The sequence below is a fragment of the Gavialis gangeticus genome, unplaced genomic scaffold (genome assembly GCF_001723915.1).
Source record: "Gavialis gangeticus isolate Ggan-Ray unplaced genomic scaffold, GavGan_comp1, whole genome shotgun sequence".
NCBI classification, from domain to species: domain Eukaryota; kingdom Metazoa; phylum Chordata; order Crocodylia; family Gavialidae; genus Gavialis; species Gavialis gangeticus.
The window spans coordinates 19,964,853-19,981,108 of NW_017729015.1; positions in this window are offsets into that span (position 1 = coordinate 19,964,853).

A 16,256-nucleotide genomic window follows, 5' to 3' on the forward strand; every position below is an offset into this window, starting at 1 on the left:
AAAAAAAAAAAAAAGATTTCTGTATCTTCTGCTACAATAAACAGACTTGCCGAGCCATATGTATGATTTTTTTTTTCCCTCTTAACTCCTGCGGTGCCAACGTCTTGAGCAGCAGAGGGAAGAGTGTTGAGAGTGGATGAGTATGAGCAGAAAACAGCTTGGAAAAGGTCTTCTAGAGATGGCAAGTGTGGCACGGCCTGCAGCAGCAGGATTTGATACTGCCGGGAAATAAAATGGATGTGTCCAGCAGGAATGCTGTTTGGGATGCCCTGGGCAGAATTCGGATGCACTGGTGGACTGGACACCCAAAAAGTAGCTCAGAGTCACTGCTGCATTACCGGCTAGAGTGGAGGAGCAACTCTGTTACCCCATCTGAGTGTGTGTGTGTGTCTGTCTGTCTGTCTGTCTGTCTGTCTGTCTGTCCAGGTATCAATGGGGCGATGTGTGCACGTCTTCAGAGGGCAATCCTACTCCCATCATGGGGGTGCGCACTCATGTGTGCACACACACACACAGGTGATAGGAGGCAATGCTACTCCCATCATGGGGGTGTGCACTCATGTGCACACACACACACAGGTGATAGGAGGCAATGCTACTCCCATCATGGGGCACAAACACACACACCCACACACAGGTAATAGAAGGCCATCCTATTCCTATCATGGGGTGTGCGCGTGCATACACACACACAGGGGTATTAGAAAGCAATCCTATTCCTACCATGGGGGCAGGCACACACGCACATAATAGAAGGCAATCCTCGTCCTCTCATAGGGACACACACGCACAGAGGGGTAATAGAGGGAAATCTTATTCCTATCATGGGGGCACACATGCGCACACACACACACGTGTGCACACACACGTAATAGAGGGCAATGCTGTTCCTATCGTGAGGGTAGACCCACACATAGGGGTAATAGAAGGCAATCCTATTTCTATCATGGGGACACACATGCACGTGCACACACACACACGGGGTAATAGAGGGCAATTCTGTTCCTATCATGGACACACACACACACACACACACACACACACACACACACACACACACACACACACACACACACACACACACACACACACACAGCAGGACTCCTCCTACACCCAAGGCAGGTAACTGAGAGTTGGTCAGGTCATGCTTTGGTTACCCCGCGAGGTGAAATAAAACCCTGCGCGAGCGGTTGGGATGTGGGGCAGTGCCAAGGAGGCAGAGCGATGCTTCTGTCCTGCCCCACGTGGTTGCTGACAGCCGGCTTGCCAGAGAGGTAGTTGAAATCCCAGTTCAGTGGTGTGGTGTGGGGCCTGGCAGTTCCTACGTGGTCCTTGCAGGGCAGCCCACTCGAGCTCAGCTGTGTGCTCGGGATGTGCGCCCGGCAGAGATGAAGTCCAGCCTGAAGCTCAATTTCCTCCTCCAGTCACCTGCCTGCCTGCGAGCGGTCACCTTCCTGAGAAAGAGGCACGTTTGTCTCCTTTACATTTACATGGGGATTACTAGAGACTAGAAAAGTGCTTTAAAATGATATAATGTCTCTGCACCTCATCAAACCCTTCCCCTTCCACCAATTTCTGCCTGATTTACTGTTAATATTGCACACTCCCATCACCCTGCAGTGAGAGGCAGTGATTATTTTTCCATCGCCATAAAGAATGTAAAAGAGATGGGAAAAATCAGTTCAATTCACTGAAGGTTTATTTATAAAAAAAAAAAAAAAAGTGATTTTTTTTTCCTCTGGAAAAGCACAATAACATTTTGTAGGTCGGCAATAATCAGCTTCTTAGCGTAATGGATGTGTTACACTTATCTTTGCCAAAAAATTATTAATGGGAGTTGATTTAGACTGTGACTCAGTTCCCTTCCAAAGTAAAGTTATTAATTTTACTCTAAAGAAAATAAGGGCTCTGATATGTTTCAAGATGTGAATTTGCAATTTCGACTGTTCAGTTTGTTTTAATGCTTTGGTTTAGAAAAGCTTTGTCCAATGGCAAATCCCTACTCGGTGCTAATTTAGGGGGAACTTTTGAGAAATAGAAATTACAAACGCATCTCAAATGCTTTCCAGAACTTAATGGCAGAAAACAAATGGTCTGACAGAATTTCTCTTGCTCCAAAAAGATTTTTTTTTAACATCTATATGAAAAGAAAGATCCTGGGAAGCTGTAGTCTTTAGACTGAGAGAATACAAAGAAGAAATTATTGTCTCAAACAGTGTACAGCCAGTACCAATTGTCTGGCAATAAGAGCGTAATAAGAGTAATAAGAGCAATGGCCACTTACCAGATGCATTTCCCTGGGATCATTTTTACTATGGCCTGTTCAAGTGATGCTCCCCATCGCAGCAACAGCAGCGCAGGAGCATCTTAGCACCAGGGCGCTGAAATGGCACCGGTTAAATTTTATTCAATAGACAAGAGCTTCACAGCAATTTAATGTGGATGCATGGGATGCAGTGCTGAAACGCGTGGACCCTAATAGGATGTGTAATTCCAAGGAAGATGCCAAACCGTGTCCCGACCCTGCGATGATTGGCACCTTAGCAATAATTCTGTCTATAATTACAGAAACTTCTTTTATGCACCTTCCAGTATTGCCGATTTCAGTCTCTGCCGGTGAGTTTTTGGATTCCTCCCGTAGGGGCTGAGCCCTGGGTTTTAGGAGAAACCTCCTGTGAATATGCCAAAGCACCCTCAGCTGGCTTTGTTTTTGGCAGACAAATCAAACCATCCCCTCCTCATTGATGCGATGTCCATTCTCTGCGCAGTTGTGACACCTTGCTTGACGTATGTAAAAGTGCCCGAGGGCTGTTTGCAGAACATGTAAGTGGGAACTTGGGACCCGTTTGGAGCAAAGGGTCACAGGTGCATTGGCTGGCTGGCTCTGGTGCGCGAGGATGCCCAGATTGAATGTCCTTTATGTCCACATCTCTCGGGTTAGTATAATGAGAGCACAGGGAGGCTAAGACAGGCCTTTCTTCATGGGCAGAGGGTTTAGGCACTGGTGGGGAGAGCAACCCTGGTCTGACTGCACCCCAGCATCTTTTTAGTGTGAGCATGCTGTTTTCTGTAGGCCCAGCAGATCAAGAACGGGGTTTACATGGGTTCCCTTCCTCACTGCGCGTGCCACGCGGTAGCTGACCTAATCTCTCTCTGTTACTTTACTCATGTATAAAACTGGATGACAGCCATTAACTTCCTTGCAGAGTCTCTGTAAAACACTGAAGCGAGTGTAGTTTGATGTAGCTTAATCCTCCTCCGTGAGCTAAGGCCACTTTATTCCTGAACAAGAGTGTTCACCGGGGGGTTTAGTTTGCGTTGACTTATGCACATTGATTTCATACCTTTTTTGTGATTCACCTTAACTTTTCTCCAAGTGTCTCTCTGTGAAGACCTGAGTTTGCTGCTTTTTGTTGGCACTGGCATATCTAAGCATCTTCGGTGTTAAATAATTAGCAACAGCATGTTCCCTAGTGGATTTCAGAAAATCTCTGGCTTGTGTTAGTTCTGGATTATTGAAAGCTCAGCTTGGGGCTGTGTTTTTGTGTGGGTTTTTTTATGGGAAGGGAATGGAGGAGGACATCAAAGTTATACATGGTATTCTGATTGCGGTGCAGAAGCAATCAGGTCGGGAGGCTTGCAGCATTTCCTATGCGTGGTCAGAATCTGGATTCGTCTACTTTCTGAAAGATAATTCACAAACAGACATGATCAACTGTGTGTGCTTTGTCCTTGGCCTGATGCATTTTCATGGGGGTCCATACAGGGACATGTGATGGTGTCTTTAGCCTGTTCCAAATGTGGTTTAAGCCAGAAGCAGCCAGGTGTACATGCCTGTTCATCTAGTGTAAACCCATCCAGAAGACTTCAAAAGTAAACCTGGAAACATCAGGTACTCTTTTGATTCATGGCATATAGAAATGCTCCATGTTACGTGCACATGGCATATATTCCCTAACATGGGTCCAGTCAGACCTCCAGGCATCCCCCAACGCACCCGTTTGCTGTTTGTCCCCAGGTGAGGAGTTTGCTCATGCCTGAAATTAATCTTGCTCACTTTCAAACACACATAACATTGAGGGCAATTGCAATAAAGGAGGAGGCACTGTGGCAAAAGATGGGATTTTACAGTCCTACACAGGAATGCAAAATTTAAAGTGCATCAAAATTGAAGAAGGCCGTCGTTTTGGGTTGTATTGTGTGAGACTGGTTCTGAGAAGGATTTTCCCCACGTGCCCTGATGAGGCTCAGACTGCTTGGGAGTGTTCAGGACTTGCTATTTGGCTTTCATATCATCTAAAGTTTGTTTTCAGAAGTTTAAATTGTACAGCTGCCCTGTGGTAGCTTGTGTTTTGTAGATCAAACAGAAGTGAACTTAAACTGCCCTTTACAGTCAAATCAAATACTCCAACAACACAGATTTATTTGCAAATCGTTCTTCAAAGTTCATGTAAGTAGCTTTCGAAACGGGGAAAATAAGCAGGGAGAATAAAGATTTTAACATTTTAAAACAGAAATAGAGTGGTTATTTTTAACTTTCGAGCTGCTTTTCTTCCTCCTTTTCGATGGGGCTGGACAACTCTAATCTTTTGACTTCAGAAGGAATGGCTTCTAGCCCAAACAGCCTCTGATCAAATCCAGCCTCCATCGTTTCGCAGAACAAAGGCAGTGGGCACCGGGAGGGTGACACGTTGGCGTCTGCCAGCGTGTGCTCCACATACCAGAAGAAAAGGCTTTAATGAAGCAGACACGCATTAAATGTAACCTGTGTGGTGAGAGGTGCAGCGAAATGCACTGTACATATGCTAAAGGAATGCATATGCGCTGGCTCAAGTGTAGGCTCCATGTTAGTTTTGCCAGTGATTTAGTGAGTAGCCCTTTCCTAGCCAGTCAGCCACTTTTTGGGCAGATACGTCTCTTTGCCTCTCTCACGGCCACTCCGGGATGCCTCTCCCTAGTGGGGTCGTGTGTGGGATCCACACGATCTTGTTCTCAGCCGAGTGTGTGTCCCCAGTGCTTTGTTTCTGCATAGCCGGGGAAAGCTTTACTATCACAACGGTGAAGGAGCTTGAACCAAAGCATCCTTTTGATTTTGCGAGGTGATATTTCTAAACGGTGTTGATTCACGTGGCCATCCAAAGGTTGATTTGCGTTCCTCAATATTGCCTGGGTTGTTCTCTTCAGCAAAAATACCATTGAATTAGAGGATCAAGTTCCAAAATAACAAAAGCTGGAATGGGTTTGGTCACACAGGCCGTGTCTACGTGAGATGCTTTACTGTGCGGTAGACTGGTCATCCTCTAGTGGGATTTCCTGGGCCGTGGCTTTCCAAAGCCGTGTTGGCCTGCCCGGCTTCTCCTGGTTCCAAAGCAGGAGCCCGGCGTTTGCAACACAAGAAGACTGTTCACTCCAGATCGCTTCAGAGATACATTGCCGAATCTTTGAGGTAGAGTAAGTCTTCTCTGTGGTGTAAGGGAAAGGGCATCGCGCTGGGAATGGGAAGGTCTTTGTTTCTCACCCAGCTTCGCTGGCTTGGAATGCACCACGCCTTCCTAGCTGTAAAATAAGGACAATCATTCCTTAAGGGGTTGTGAAGCTCCCCAAGTATTTGGGCAGCATGTTAAAGGTGTGAAGCACTATGCAAATGCTAAATGCTGTTATCCAGCAAATGCAATGATTAAATGTCTATTTTGAAGGTTCACATGCTCTTGGAATAGCCTTTAGCAAATTACTGACTGCTGGATAGCAGCTAGATGGTTGGACTCCAAACTTAAAGTGTTGTAGGTGCTAGAGCAAACTTTTGTGTAAGTTTTGAAAGAAAAATTGTTCAAAAAAATTGAGTGGGAATAAATGATTTGGGAGGCAAAACAAACAACCTTTAAAGGATGTGGAATGATGTTCAGTTTGTGGTAGGAAAAGAAAAACCCCAATTAGGTGATCTATTCAGTCACACTTCTCTTGTTTTGAAGCTACCTCTGTTAACTTTTCTTTGCTCCTAGCTTACAGTCCTCCTCTATTCCTTTAAGCGACTGTTTTCATTTCTATGTGGAGTTAGGTGAAACACTGGCTTCTGTTTGCTATTTAGCTTTAAGATGAGTTTGCTTTTTCCCAGATTTGAAGAATGGCACTTTCTGCCTGAAAACTTGTCTAAGATCTCTCCCTATTTTACTGATATGGCCAAAAACCCCTGATTTCTAACATCAGGGTAGTGGTCTAAAAACTGAAAAGTGTCCGTGTTCTTACTGACACCATGGACCGTAACATTGAGGAGAGCTGCAATAAAGTTAGGGTGGGACTATACAGCTTCTGAACTATGCAATTAACTTTAATTAGCCTGCAATAACTGTACCAGTTAATCTAATAACTAATAATTAGCATTATAGATGAAGTCGGTCTTTGGTCTTATATGAAGTTAGTCTGTGGCTGTGTGAGTTTTGTATGTGTTCGTCAGCATGCAGTTTTGGACGTGCATTCACCAGCACCAAAACTTGCCCAAATGGCCATTGAGAATACGAATTGTATCACCCAAGGAGCAGGCATTAAAACCTATTAACAGCGCGGCCAGCTGGTACCACTGGAGAAGTGTGCGTGTAGGTATATTTGCATAAAAAACATAGTGTGATCTCTAGTGGAAGTCATGTCAGCAAATCGAATCCCTACTGAGGAATGAAAATGGCTTAATTAAATATAATCCATATTTATTACATTAACCTTCAAAGCATATCTCAGCTGTTGTGTTCACCAAGATATTACCACGTTCTGAATCCGAAAACAAATGGCGTGGCTGAAATCTGAAGTCTCCTATTGCAGGAAAACAAATTAAAGGGTACGGTGAGGCAGGTTATGTTATTAAATTACTGGCAGTGGACACTAGAGGGAAGCAGTATTTAGGAGAGATTACAGCAAGGAAAATATTTTCCAGTGGTGGGAGGGAACCGCCGAAGACAAATTGAGAAGCCAAGGCCTGCTGTTTGCTTATGTATTCTCCATGCAAGGGATGCATCTGAATGACTAAAGCTCCATGCTCGTGTATCATGTCTCTGTCATTTTAGTTGCCCCTCCTCCACTTCTGCTGTCTGCGCTGAATCCTGCGCTGTTTTTATTATTGCATTAAAAGCCATCACTTGTCTTTACTGCAGTGCCACGCTGGGAAACTTCTCCCTCTTTCCTCCCAGCTCCTTGGCTCCCTGTTGGGCCGCAGCATGAGTCGTATCGTATCGTGCGTGCTGACTTTCAGGAGGGACGTGGTTTGATCCCATTGAAGTATGTTGGGCTGGCAGGGCCCTCAGTCCGTTCCCTGCTTGAGGCCGGATCACCCCTGTCTAAAGCCTCCAGGTGAAGTGTCGGTCTAGCCTGCTCTTACTCTCTCCAGGATGGCAATACCACCTCTTCTCTGGCTACGCTGCTCCAATGCTGCTCCACCCTCTTGTGCAGAAGTTTTTCCTAATCTCCAGCCTAAATTTCCCTTGCTGCAGTTTGAGACCTCTGCTCACTGTTCTGCACCCTCTGGCCACAGAGAAAAGTCTATCTCCATCCTCTCCATAACCACCCATCAGGTACTTGAGGACCGTTATCCAACCCCCCGCGGCCTTCTCTTCTCCAGACTATCGGCGCAGGAAAGAACGAAGACGGGTGAAAATAGCAAAATAGCAAACGTGCAGATGCTCGGCGCACGTGGCCCCTGCTCTGGGGTTGTTTTTTTTAAGTGCTTGTGGTTATTTTGAAAACAGGATTGCTGTGAAATGAAAGCGTTGCATGTTGGCTAAGCGCTGAGGGGTATCAGTAACGTGAATATTTGTTAAACCTCGACAACTTGCACAAATACACATAGTCCCTGTCCCAGAGTGTTGGAGAAACCACTGGAGCAGGATGCATGGGATCACACTACAGCTGTGTATGGCGCGGTGGTGGGGTTTATGTCTTTTAGATAACACTGTGAAGTCCCATATTTCTAACCTAAATCTGTGGGTAGTTGAGTAAGTAGGAGTCATGGTGATTTATGGAGGGTGGAGAAATAGCAGCTGTCTTGGCCCAGGCTACTCCACCATCCGGAGACAAAGCTTCCTAGTTACACCTCTGCCATTCAACAAGGCCTCCTTGGATTACAGTTGAATTTAGTTGTGATCTTTTAGGCGAAAGGGTAATGTTTTCCTCTCGCAAAGTGTGCCCCTTCTTTCCCCCGTAGCGCTCTGAGCCAGTTCGGCACGGCTCAGGAATATAATTGGCATATTTGGTCCTTTGGCTGGTGGAGACTTAGTGCAGAAGTGACAGGATCCGCTTTCGGGGAGAACGGAGCCAGATGACATACGCAGCTGTCAGAGGCCTGGAACGACAGAAGCTGCTTTAACTCCGGAGGAGCTGCCCGCCCAGCTTCACGGCCAACAGGAAAGCAACCCAGGGCAAAACAAGCCCTGGCGGGTCAAAAATACAGCATTGCTTATTCTGTCATCTTTGCATTGCCTCTGCTTCTCCGTGTCGAGCTCAAGTAGTGCAGCATTGCTGGAGAGAAGGGGAAAGATGTTCTTGAAGTCACTTGCTTCGTGTCTGGTTTTTGTTTAGACAGAAATAAGTACCAGGGGCATTCAATGGGACTCCTGCTTTTTCACCCCACGTTGCACTTTGGAGACTAGTCAGGACAGGGAGCAAGTTTTAGCAGGTTACTTCTTGGGGTTGGTCTGGTTAAGCCTGGCACCTGTGCAGCCTGAGCTCTGGCCTGAGGCTCCCCTCTGCGTGAGCCCCCACGCTGGGAGAAGGGATGGCTGGATGCACTTAGGATAATGCACCTTGCTAGGAGCCACAGGAATCCCAGATTGGGTTGTGCAGGGCTTGTGGTCATAAAAAGGGAACGCAGGGAAAGCAAATAAGCAAACCTCTGCTTGGATTTAGTATTAACAGCTGAGCCAAACTAATCTCTCTGAGGATCCTGTCTCCCAATGGGAGAGCTGATCAGCCTCACTGCCAGGATGCCTGCCAGTTAATCAGGTGAAGTTGTATGAGATGAATGACACCTGAGTATTAGTTAGTTATTTTTGTGAGAAATGTTGGCCCTATTTTTTGCTTTCTCCCCAGCCTTCTTGCAATTTTTTATTTTTTGGGGAAAGGATGGTTTCCCTGCGTGATCCTGGGGGTGCAGTGTGTGCATACATTCATGAATTCACTTCTTACCTGTTGGAGGCTATAGAAAGAACAGATTGTGACAAATTGGGATTGTCATCATGGGTAAAGAGTAGCACAATTTAAAGGAACCTTGTGAGTTTTCTTTCCCAAATCATTTCTAAAGTCTGCAGGGCTGAATCTTCTCCAGGGTCTGTAGACCTGTCCTCTCAGGCACCTGGCGTTCCTCAAAGAGTTATGTTAGCAGAAGTATTAGCAAAGCTGCTGCATTTTCTTTAGCTGCTTGTTTGCTGAACATGCCCAAGAGGTGTTTCGATAACTTACTGCAGGAGAAAAGTCAAATTCCAGGTAGCCCAGATGAAGACAAATGCTGTAGAGAAATAAGTTTGTGTGTTTATGGCTTGAGTACGCTGTTCCTGCAGTCCCAGGAAAACCTCTCACTTAGATGACTCAGAGAAATCTGTTCAAAAATACATGCGGGTAGTCAGATTCTTCTTGAAAATTACCTTTTATTTTATTGGCAATGAGAGAAGGGAGCAGAGAGCAGAAATTAATGAATAACTTGGACCCAAAGAGAAGGCTAAAAAAGCCCAGTCCCATGTGTCCTGATGGTTGGGCTTTCCCAACCCCTGTAACAGGTACTGAGATGACTTGGATCCTTGCAGGTTGGCCCCAAAGAAAAGTGCATGTAAAGTTACACAACAAGAACTTTTTATGACCATATGCCCGTGCGAGGCATATTGTACGACGTAGCACAACTCAAAGGGACGATGAGTATTGTATCAGGCGGTCTTCAGAGTTCGCCGCTAGCTCAAAGGACAGCAATGCACATCGCAGACTGCTCAAGCATTCAGACAGGTCTGTGGCCTCCTTAGCAGAGTTTCTATTTAGTTCTCCACCTCATTGATATAGTATTGCCTTTTGATCCTTTGAGAGCCACTGAAACACGATTTCTCTAAAAGCTTTGCTGACCCGATTCCAGGATGGACCCCCACACGGGAGGATGTGCAGTCATATCTTGGCAGCTTCCCCACAGGGAGAATGGATAGCAAGGACAGCGTGTCTACTACAGTGCACGATTCCTTACGCGGCTTTGTGCAGAAACCCTACCAAAGCCTAGGACATTTTTGCTTCTCTAACTGGGCATTTAGCTAACCGCTTGCACAGTGCCCAGCATGACTGGGATAAGAATGCCAGAGGGAATTTGAGACATGCTTGGTTGAGTCAGTTAACACCTTTTGCAGGGACATCCGTAGGAGTGCGATACGGCAATAAGTGTCAACAGAATAAAGTGGCCGGTTGCCTTGTGGAGCTCGGAGGGAAGTGCTGGGTGTTGGCTGCAGCCAAGGATGAAGATTTAAGTTCTGGTAGGACTTGAAACCCCCAAGGTTTCTGGCTAGAGGGTCTCGTTCTTGCACTCAGGGTCAGACTGGTCACCATGTTTGGGATCAGGGAGGAATTTTACCCCGTGGACTGCTGGGGGATTGCCTTCCTCTGTAGTGGTGCCCATGCCCCTCTTCCGTGGATCTCGAGCACCTATTTCCTATCCTGGCAGTAGCAGGATCTTGGCAGTGCCCTCATCCCCCTGCTTGATGTGTGGCAAGTTCAAGTGTTTGTGGATGCTTTGGAGCATTGTGCTGGGTTTTGCACGAGGGCTGTCTGTGCAGTTATAAAACACGTGGCTGGGGCGGTCTAGGAGGGGATGATCCTGCCTTGAGAAGGGGATAGGACTAGATGTGACCACCTGAGGTCCCTTCCAGCCCTGCTTTTCCGTGGTCGTGTGCTTCTATGAATAACTTGCACAGCTTTATTTGATTAATATGTCTATTTTAGCTGTGCAGAATAGACAGAGAACTGTACTGAAATTAGGACCAGTTGGCATTTTTTCTCACAAAACATTTCCCCAGTGAAAAAAAATTGTTTTGTTTTTTTCAATTCAATCATAGGAAAATTTTGGCTAGGTCGAAGTTTTCTGCCCTTTGAATGCAGAGACCTCACCCCCCACATTCATAGTTTCAGAGGTTTCATAGACATTAGGGCTGGAAGGGACCTCAGGAGATCATCGGGTCCAGCCCCCTGCCCCAGGGGCATGAAGTCAGCTGGAGTCAAAGGATCCCAGCAAGATCAATGTCCAAATGTTTCTTGAAAGTGTCCAGAGTAGGTGCTTGCACCACCTTGGGGGGTAGTCTCTTCCAGGCCTTGGGGGTTCGGACAGTAAAGAAGTTTTTCCTTATGTCCAGCCTACAGCCGTCTTGGAGAACTTGGTGACTGCTGGTCCTCGTCATCCCTTGGGGTGCTCAGTGAATTTACTGGGGTTTCTTTTCCCCTTTTTCTGTTTTATTTTATATTATTTTTCTTTTCCAAGGGAAATAAAATGGAATTGAGGAGGAAAACAAACTCCCTAAAAATGTTCAGCCAGGAATTCTGCTGAAGGAATTGATTTCCTCCCCACCCCCTCCAGCAAATAAATTGAATTTTTTGACCAGCTCTAATTAAAACCAAGCTCCTGTGGACTCAACGGCTCTTTTTAGTCATCGCGGCGCTACCATTAATTTGGGTTGAACTTTGTTAAATAGCATATTCCCCCTTTTCCTCCCCCCACCTCTGCTGTCCCTTTCCCGACTCGGAAAGGGAAGGTTTTCCATGGGTCTCTTGCTCTTTGCAAGCAGAGGTTTCCTTGGGAAGAGAACAGGGGGTTAACAGTCATGTGGCTGCTATTTCATTACAGATACACAGTATGTCCTTGTGGAGTTTGCCTGGAGCGGTGCTAGCCCTGCCAGCAATCGTTCGCATACAGTGTCAGGCCAGTGATTTATAGCTCTGCTTAAGTGAAGGCCACGCTTACTCCCAACACAGCTATTTGTTTCGACTCCTTCTCATTTTTTTAACCACTTCAGAAGGATGTAGCTTCAAGGGAGCAAACCTGTAACTCTTCAAGTGCTGGCAGGGTTTTGGGGGGCTTTTTTTTTGGGAAAGGCCAACTTTTTGTACTTTACACGGCCTTTTTTTGCCATGCTGTTTTAATAAGGAACTGTTAAATATAACCAAGATAGATGAAAATATGTTAAGAGGTTTTCCTCTTGATGATAGTAATTTTTCATCCATAAATCTCCAAGGCAGTTAATAGCATTGTCCCCATTTTACAGACTGGGAATGATTAGGAACCATATTTCTATCCTTAGAGTGGCATGGGAGAGTTTGTCCGCTGTGACACAGCGCTGATGGAGATGGCTTTCTGACTTGTCTACAAACACTTGTTTTGCAAACACCTCTGTTGGATCCTTCAAACGGGGGTGGGGAAGGTGTAGAAATGCAGCATTAGACAATCTTGGAAATTATGAAATTGTTTGTTTGTTTGCTTCATCTTGATTGCCTCTGGCTTTGCAGATGGTAACATGATTTAACTGGATGTGGTAAGTGTGCCCTCAATGTGGGTCACTGAATGCTGCGAGTCCTTAGGTACCCGCAGCAGGCAGGGGTGTATGTGTGTGTTACACCTCGGGCTTCTCTACCTGAAGCCTGAAGGTGGGGTTGTTATGAAAATAAGGGCCAAAAAGTTTATTTATGGAAATGATCCTGAGCCGTGCAACCACAGACTTTGTAATGGAGCGCTTACTTGGAGGGATGTTCTTTGAGGGTGAGTTATATCACAGCCAGAAGGTGTTTTGCAAAGATACCTGTGTGCTAACCTGGAATTTAGGTCAGCTGGTTTACATTAGATAGCGATGCATGGATGCCATAGCAAACTTTCTCCTCTTTAAGGAATCAAAGAAGAACACCAGCAGGTTTCTCTTCAATATAACACCTGGCCGTTGTTCTCTTAAATGCAGAAGCAGCTAGAAACAGGTTCAGGTTTCTAGCATGCGAAAGAAGAGCTGCATGTGTGACTTAGTGGCAGTGTGAACAGACTTTCCAAGAGGTTGCCTCTGCTCCATTTTCCCTAAAATTACCTCTTGCTTTATAACTGTATGAGCATTTTGGTTTAGGAGCTGCTTCTTATACAGAACCCCACATCTGGGGGGCTTTTCGGGCATGACTATAATATCCTTACAATGCTTTGCTATAATGCATGTATGGTCCCACACAGCTGATCATAAGGAGCCTCTTGTCTAGTATTTTCCGGACACCTCGGCACAGGTACAGCAGGCAGAAAGGCACGATGGTCGGGGTCATGCCACGAAGCTCGTGCTTGCTGGAATGGCCACTGGCCACGTTCCCTCTTCTCCTGTGACCTGGCTTGTATTGCACAGTTGTGACAAGTGTCTTGTCTGTTTAGCTGAAACTAGTCACCGTTTTTCCTTTGTAAAGAGAAACTAGCAGCTAGCTCATCAGTTATACTCTGTGGCAAAAAGAGAGAGGTAATGGTGATAATATGGGTCAGTGTGTGTGCAGTTGCTAGGCTGGCTCTTGATCGGAGACTGCCTTTCAGCTATAAAGCCAGTTTCTATGTGGGCTCTGTCAGATCTAATATTGGCTACAAAGAGAGCTGAATTTATTATGCTACTTGTGCTTCTATTCTCATTTCTACCTGTGGTGACCTTCCTATTCTCTGGGTCAGAGGGATGAATTTTTTAAAGACTTTCATCCTGGTTCATGGGCTTCAAGGTATTTAGTAGCTTCTGCACTTCTTGGTTCTTGAAGCCTGACAATGCCTGACTCTATGGAAAGCCCTAGAAAGTTTACAGCTCACTTTATCCCCGAACTGGGGACCGATCTTGTGTAAAGGTTTTGATTTTGCTAATCGGGCTGGCTTGAAGGTGAGCCTATTCATCAATTTGTTTCAGCAGTGTGGAAGGTCTTGGCAGCAAGTAATTTGGGCCTTTACATAAATAAATGATTGGTGATCAGTTCTTCCAGGAGCCTATAACTCAAGGAATCTGGTATGGCCGGCGCGTCTCTTCCCTGGAAGTCTGCCTTGAATTAAATGCCACGTGGGAGGTGCCGCTGGGGAGGTGAAATGCATCATTAATGCGCAAAGCACCACAAGACCTCCGACATGGAAAACTGTTTTGCTCCGAGCTTCGAGTAATGAAGCTGCTTTCTAGCCCCACCGGACGCCCGCGATCATTAGGCAGGTTTCAGGCCAGGCCAGGAGATGCTGGGGTGGGAGGAGAGGGGTGGGGGGTCTCTGGGGCGAAACGGGGATGGGAAGGGAGCCAGGGACTAAGACGGCCGAGTGGGCGACCAGGCTTACGTACCCGGTGTCCCGCTCGGCCTCGACGTGCGACGAAGACAGATTTCTGAACGTGCCCGCCGTGACAGCAGGCGAGTGGATTTCTGCCCGACTGTCTGGGTTAAGCCTGGCCATGTTGTGTATTTTTTGATGCGGTCTGACAAGGGGTCAGGGAACGCAGCGACGATTTGAGAGCGTTTCTCGGGCCCTGTCATGCTGGAAGCAACAGGCTTGACGCGCTTAGGTGGTCGAAGCAGCGCGTTCGTGCTCCTGCAGCCCAGCCTGCAGACACGGAGCAGGGGAAGAGAGCCTCTGCGCAGGCTGCGGGCCCCTGCCCGGGCACGGGGGTCATTCGTATTAGTGCTGATGTTTAGCTGACAGCAAAGTTTCTTCCCTCGAGCCGTGTGTGAGAGTTGGAGATGCTGCGGCACTCCCTCCCCGTTCCTGGAGTCTTTGCTCTCGGTTTGCGCGCTGCACGTTGCATTTGGACCGTACAGGCACGAGGAGATCGGTGCCAAGAGCATGACACTTCTTTTTGGCTCGTCTTCAGCAGCTGGAGAAAGGGTATTCATCACTCGACACTTTGACACTGGCACAACAGCTTCAGGCTCTTTCTCCTACCCCCACCTTTCCCCTTCCCACCTCTCCGCTCCTGCAGCGCTTTCACGAAAGCGAACGAGGAGGAAAAACTAGCTCTGATCCGCCCCAAATGCAGCCGGGGCTTCTTGGCGGAGCCGCACAGTGTGCCAAGTCTCCGTGTGACTCTCTGAACTTGGAAACTTTCTTAGTGGGCTGTTAACAGGGAGTTGTACACCCTGGTGTTGCTTTCGCTTGGCTCTGCTTCCCACTCCTTATTTATTTTATCTCTGTGCCTGTTTGGACTGGCAGGATTATCTATTGTGTATGCCCAAAGCCTATCTGGGGAAGAAGAAACCTGAGCCAATATTTGCCTTGCACAAGCGATTCTTCTGAAAATAGCAGAGTTGGGGAGTTATTGGAGCTGCGCTGGTCTGGGAAATATTTGAGGCAAGGATTTTTTTTGGTAATACCTTTTATAGGATCAACTGTATTGTTGGGGGGGAAAAAAGTGACTGGGTGTTAAGTTCCTTACTTAACAAAGGATAACTGAGACTTGCTTTTCTCCAGGCCCAAAACCTCAAGGTGTTTGATTCAGGAGCAAACTACACCTAACTGGGAAAATGAAAGTCACTCTGGATCAACAGAGGGTGGAGTTCCGGTCTCAAGCTCCATCGCCTTAATAATAAGGACTAACACTTTAGCCCTATAATTGCCTGGTTTCTACATTCTTAATTTGCAACCTGGACATAACCTTTCAAATAACTAGGAGCTCTCCGTTCTCCGGCTGGATAACGCTGCCATTCAGGAACAGGCTTCTCCTCTGGCCAGGGAGCACGTGTCTGTCTCCAGCATCTCTGCCCTCTGCACTAGGAGACTTCATGGATGCTCCCATGTCACTGGGCTCCAAATTCCGTCATTCGACCCAATTCCAGGTCCTCCGAAAACCCCTGCTCCTCGGGCAATGGCTCTAGTAGGCTGGCTCAGGGAGGCTGGTTCGTCAGCAGATGTGGTCCTGATGTCATCTCACCATTTGGCCATCGCTGACTCCAATTTTAAAAGATAAGGGTCCCATTTGTTCTTGGATCCTGCCTGGAATCCAAGTAGGTTGGTGGGTACTGACATTTGTTTATGTAGACAGGATCGCAGCCCCCCAAAACTCTCTCTCTAGCATGATAATCATGGTTGTGTTTTTGAAGGGTCTGTTTTTGTCCACACTTCTTCCTCCATATTGGGATACAGTCGATCCAAATGAGTCCTGATCCCCCTTCCCATTCATGGCTGGGCAGGGTTCCTGAGGTGTGACTCTATTTCAACAGGAATTGAGCCAATTTTGTCTCCAAACTTCCTCTGGCCATTTTTTCTCATCCCCTCTTTGAAGGTCCTCACAGCT